This window comes from Athene noctua, chromosome 2 (assembly GCF_965140245.1).
Source record: "Athene noctua chromosome 2, bAthNoc1.hap1.1, whole genome shotgun sequence".
Taxonomy (NCBI): domain Eukaryota; kingdom Metazoa; phylum Chordata; class Aves; order Strigiformes; family Strigidae; genus Athene; species Athene noctua.
In genome coordinates this window covers 76,913,588-76,919,587 of record NC_134038.1, presented here as the reverse complement: position 1 = coordinate 76,919,587, position 6,000 = coordinate 76,913,588, and the positions used below count along the sequence as shown (strand labels likewise).

At 40.8% G+C, this 6,000-nt stretch overlaps 1 protein-coding gene across 5 annotated transcripts in view; it reads left to right on the top strand.

Moving 5' to 3' along the window:
* Positions 1-6,000, top strand: part of VWC2 (von Willebrand factor C domain containing 2) — a 60,833-nt gene that overhangs the window by 20,200 nt on the left and 34,633 nt on the right. The gene's annotated exons all lie outside the window — the stretch shown is intronic.

Below are 6,000 nucleotides of genomic sequence, written 5' to 3'. Positions count from 1 at the left end.
GTTGGGTTTTGATTTCAGTGTGTTTAAATAAGGTATGTTTTCCTTCTCCCATGACTGTTGTGTTTTGTTGTGATTGGGTAAGCTGCTAAAACATGGAAGAATCATCAGGTCTAAGCTTTGGGGGAAGCAAGGTCCAGGTGTGTTGCCAAAGGCTGCCTGGCTTGCTGGCAAGAAGGCATTTTTTGAGTGCACCATATATATGACTGTGGTACTGAAAAATAACCGCTTTGATTTTTCTTGCTGGCAGCTCATTCAGCAGAGAAGTTTTATCTGTTGTGCAATTTTCATTATGAGCAGGTGATGTATTTGTCAGTATAAGAGGACTTGTTAATTTCCCATCAGTCATGTGTTTTAATCTTCAGTCTTCTCAGTTAAGTTTGTTCTGACAGCTGATTCTCTCCAGTCAAAACGACTGGAGAGTGAAGTCAATTATCTTGAAATACATGGGTCTGTATTTGTGCCTAGGTATGACTGATTTGGCTTTAGCTCTGAAGTCTGTTCTGGTGCACAGTCCCTCAGGGCCCTGGTGCTCTCCCCCTGGCTGTGCTGCTGGCTGTCCAGTCACCTGGCTATAGCTGTGCACCAGCAGATGCTTCCATGAAATTCCCTGTGGTATCAGCTAAGTGGACAAGCAGTCTGACAAACTATACAGTCCTTGAAGAAAGTGTTGGGGAGAGCAGAAGTTTTCTGGACTCTGATTTTGACAACTGCTACCAGAGACAATTGGGATGGATAGTTGACAGAAAGTAAAATCTCCCCTGACATAAGTCATGTTAGTGTAAATGAAATACCCAGATTACAACATCTGGATGATGCAAAAGGTAACTTTATAGATTCAGATGACATAAAACCCGCTCCTACTTACCCCAAGCTGGGATCAGCTCCAAAGGTAGTACTCACCCTTTGAAGTCCAGCTGGCAGATTTCTAGCCTCCTGCCTAAGTGTGTTCTTTATACATGTGTGTGTATATACATATGCTACAGGGATCGTCAGACACCAGGTTGGACGGGGCTCTGAGCAACCTGACCTAGTGGAAGATGTCCCTGCTTATGGTAGCAGGGTTGAAACTAGGTGATCTTTAAGGTCCCTCCCAACACAAACTATTCTGTGATTCTACGTGCAGAGACAGTTAACGTGGGCTGTGTACTGGAGTGGCAGCTGTAGCTTCCTCACTGCTTTTTTGAGACAGGGCAGTTGGCAACTTGCTGTAACATGCTCATCCTTCTGTGTGGACTATATTGAAATGGATACACGGGCAAAATACCTGCTCCCATGGGTTCACAGACCATCACACCCACATTTTGCAGAGAAAGCTGCAGGAGCACTGTACCAGGAGCTGCAAGGCTACTTTTGCTACAGAGCATCAGAGAAGAGGTTCCCTTGGTATTACAGTCCCTGAGATGAAAGATGACATTTTGGCTGGTTGCCTGAAGATGTGGGCAGTTGTCATGTCATTAGTTGTGCTTAGCTTATGCTGTAGTGCAGGGGTTCTCAACCTCTCCTTCACCACGGACCCCCTTTAAATATCTTTTGTGGCTATGGACCACCAAGACTTAATTCAAGATTTAAAGCACTAGATGCATCAGATATTTATTTCAGTTTTCTCATGAAGGGTCTTCAGATTTGGAGAGAAGGGGAAATAAGTTAATCTGTTAATGCACACACTCCTATTATAATATCTTTATTCCAATGAGTCCATATGAATTTAAAATAAGAGCATCAACACTCCTTTTGCTCAAATGGCCCATTTTATGGTATTTTAACATTCTAATTCTGAATTTGATGCCAATTTTTACATTAAAATTTGATGAAAAGTTTTTACAATTCTTCTCACCTTTCCCCTTGTTTGTCTGTGCTCAGTCACCATATATTTTTGTTTATGGATCCAGGGTCACCACTTGAAGGAACAGACTTCAGGCCCATTGTGGTCCTAAAGAGGGCTGTTGGGTTAAGAAAATGTCTTTAAGAGAAAAAAAAAACCCAAACTAGTTAAAGTGTGTCCCATCAACCATACTGGCACTGACTATACTAACATGTCAGGGCAGGTTGGGGGTGGGGGTGGGGGCTTGAGTAGGAGAGAAGCATTGAGGGGAGTGAGATGTGGGAAAAGGAGATGCGGTACTTGCTGTGGGCCAGACCAAATGTTTCTGGGCTGGATGTTCCCCCGCTCCTGCTTTAAGCCTTCGTGAACCTCCTGTGATGATATCGCAGCCCCCCAGGGGTCCTCAGACCACAGGTTGAGAACCACTGCTGTAGTACATTTATTAGTTAGGAGGCTTGAAATCTGGTGTTTGTATTTCCTTTTTGTTGCCTTTTCCTCTTTTTTGATAAGTGAAATCAGAGATTTGGATTTAATCATAAAATTTCTACAGACCATGGTCTGTCACCCATAATTCACCCCTGACTGTAACTATTATACACGACCTGGACGTCCCTTCTTGGCTGCATGCTCCTTGTGGTGGGGGGTGATTGGAGATGCAAGAGCAAGCTCCATAATTAGAGTGGCCTGAAGATGCATTCCCAACTGGGCAGCCCCATGAAAAGGTAAATTCACACCTATTGTCACTAGAGGTCAGTGTTAAAATAATTTTAAGGTCAAATCTTTTCTTAACCATGTAGTGGTTGCGGTACAGGTCGGGCTTGTATGACGTTTGAAATACTGAGTTTAAATAGTTGGGTTATGTCATTTCATACATTCTTGTCACCCCTCTTGTTTTGATGGAGTGACTGCTGATTTACCTCTAGATCAATGACAAGATGATTTGATCTATTACCTTTTGTTTTCCCTCTCTGATTACTTGCTTGCTTTATAATTAAAAATCTGTGCCTCTTTTTGAATTTGTGGGTTTGTTCATTAGCAGAGTTCCAACTGAATAGCTGTTAAAATAATTTTCAGCTGGGGATTGGGAGCAGAAGTTAGATACACAGTTACTGTTATGATTCTGTGGGGATTTGCTGGTTTTTGCATATCAGCAGCTGGATATACAGGAGGCGGTGTCCATGTGTATATCTTGTTTGGAGTTTGAAACGTAAAACTTCCTCACCAAAGTCCTGCCTCTAACTTTGGCATAGGTCCCTTCAATTACTTGTGAATATTCCAGCCAAAGAAGAACTATGTAAAAGTCATATCTTGCTGTAAGTCGAATTTGAGTATTTAGTTATTTTGGTTTTCGGAATATGTGTGTTTTGCTAAACTAAAGACTAGCTTATGGCACCCAGTTTTTCCTTGTGAAAGTAATGCATAGAGATGTAAGTCTGAAATAGCAAGTTGAATCCATTCATCCAGTGCGTGGCCAAGTGGAGCTGCATGCCTGTGTTGGGGTATGTAACATGTTTGAAGGCTGTGCTCATAGAAGGCTTCTGAATAAAATTTACTTTCTAGCTGCCTGGGAATGCCAGGCCATGGGAGTACAGGAAAAGATGCTTCCAGTCACTGCGGCTCATTGAGCCAACCCTAATTTCCATGGGAGTGATGGGACTCTTGAGGAGTTGCTGTTATCTTCTGCCTGTGGACTTCCAGATTTGCTTGTCTTTGGAGTTGTGGTGTGTCCTTTGTTCATAGCAGATTGCGCTTTGCGGTAATTGGCATTGTGTCTAATCCTTTCTGGTTTAGGGCGTATTGGCGTGGAAAAGAATTATATGACATAATAATACCTGGTAAATAACAGAGTAGCTTCATATGAATGTGATTATTCATCAGTATGGGTTTGAACGTTGTGGTACGCATCGAGGAAGGAAAAATCGACTTGGTAGGTAAAGGAAGGAAACCTCCCTGATTTCAGGGAGAACACAGTGTCTCATGTGGCCTTTGTAACTCTAAAATAATGAACTTATTTTCAAACATAAGATTATTTGATAATATTTACCTTTATAATTTCAGATAAAATAGTGTTATTTAAATGGGTGTCATGCCTTCCATTTATGGCAGGCAAAATGGCATTTGCATTTTGTGCTGTCTCAAAGCCTTGACTTCCCCAAAATTGTTTTAGTGTGACAAATCAGCCTCAGTGATAATTAAAGAGAGAATAGCTTAGCATAAATGCATATATATGTGCTTTCATCATTTTCATAGAAAGACAGCTGAGTAGTTCCCAGCAGTGAGCTCTCAGTGCCTGTCTTCCATAAAGAAAATACAAGAAATACTTTAAAATACCGAAATCCCAATGATTTCTGCCCTCACGAGATGCGCCCACAGGAATACCAAGCTGCTGGATGTCAGTATAGATGGCTTTCCATGGATTGTTCAGGAGTTTGATAACATGACACAGATTTATTCAAGTTCCATTTCTGGGGTATTTTTATTAGGAGGGTCAGTGATCTGTCTGACCCTAATTATCCCATCTGGCGAGTGTGCTGGAGGCACACAAGTTTCCTGTGGTTCATGTGCACAAAGAAATGATGTGGTTAGCACATTATTTATTCAGCTCTGACAACTCAGCTGAATGGAAAGGTATCTGCTTCCAGCTGCATTGCCCAGGGTAGCCTTAGATGTGACTCAGTGAAAGGACTTAAGTTTGCATCTCCAGCTTTACGGGGAGAGCTTTGGGGACAGCTTATTCTGCTGCTCAGCTATTGGGATTCTTGTTTCATCCTGTTTTTTTTAACTCATTCTTTTAATGGTCTCAGAGGACAGTTAAAAGCTGTGTGTTGATTCAGAGCTTCTTTTCCATTTCTCAGAAGTTTATTTTCTTTTTCTGGTACTACTGAAATGTTAGGTGTATTTTTCAGAAAGAACTCCAGGTCTTCAAGCTGCAGCATTATACAGATAGCATTGTCTATTTTAAGGCTTTATACAGACCTCCACGAGCGCACTATGTAGTCAGCTCAACCATCGCCAACACAGTTCAGCCACACCGTGCCTCTGTAATTCATAAAAGTAGTGTTGGTAATGCATGTTAGTGCAGCAAGTACCATGTCCATGGTCATGCACACACAAGACATGGGCGAAGAAGGAAATGTACATGTTAACTCTTGGGTTGTATATTAGCATACAAACTGCTAAAACCCACTCTTCTTTCCTGGGGCATTCATTCAAAATACCAGCCAAAATTAATATGGATTACAGGCAGTCAGTATATTTAAACTTTCACCAAGACTGTGTGCAAAATGGAAATCTTCAGAGACATCATTATTAATGAAGCTGCTCAGTCATATGCAATAATATAGATATATATTTTAAGACACCATTTCCATGCTTTGTAATCTTATTTCAGTTCTGAAAAGAATGTAATATAATTCTTGCTGGAAAATGTTTTAGATAAATCTATGAATTCAGTCAAAGCTGTATATCCTTTATCTGCTGGTAAGCTCTTTCATTAGTCGCTCTTGACAAAACGGTGCTATGTAAAAGGTGACAGTCAAACTGATAAAAATCCCATTTTCTTTGTTTAACCAGGAACAGGTGTGCAGCCTGTGTATTTTCTCTATGAGCTTTGAGACTGCTGACGGGATTGAGTTAGGTCTGTAGCTATCAGGTTTGCCACTTGAATTCTGTCACTGGCCATTTTCCCACTAGTATGTACTATACCTATTAGCGGAGGCACAGAGAAAAAACATGCCAGACTGTGGTAAAGATTATATGCACTAGAATGATAAAAGAAAACAAAATACTGTTGTATCCCAGGAACGTGCTGATATATAGAGGTTTTGAAAAAACTGTAATAAGGGAGAGAAAACTCAAAGGAAAAGCTTGCTTTTTTTTTTTTCCCCACCTCTGTCTAGAATTTCATAAATGAGAAAAACAGAGTGTGCTAGCCCTTGTTGTGTCTGTGTTTGTAAGCATGAAGACTTGTAGAGAGAGTAAACCTGTCTCTTCTCGTGCTGCAGTGAAAATCTGGGTGCTTTTTCTAGTATGATCATTGAAATATGAAATGTTTCAACAAAAAGCTTATCATTCCTTTGTTTGGAAGATAACTCAGAAAAAGTCTGGGATATCTTGACTGTATGGAACAGAGTAACATTGTTTCCTTTCCTGATAAATTTGATTTGGTACACTGTTTT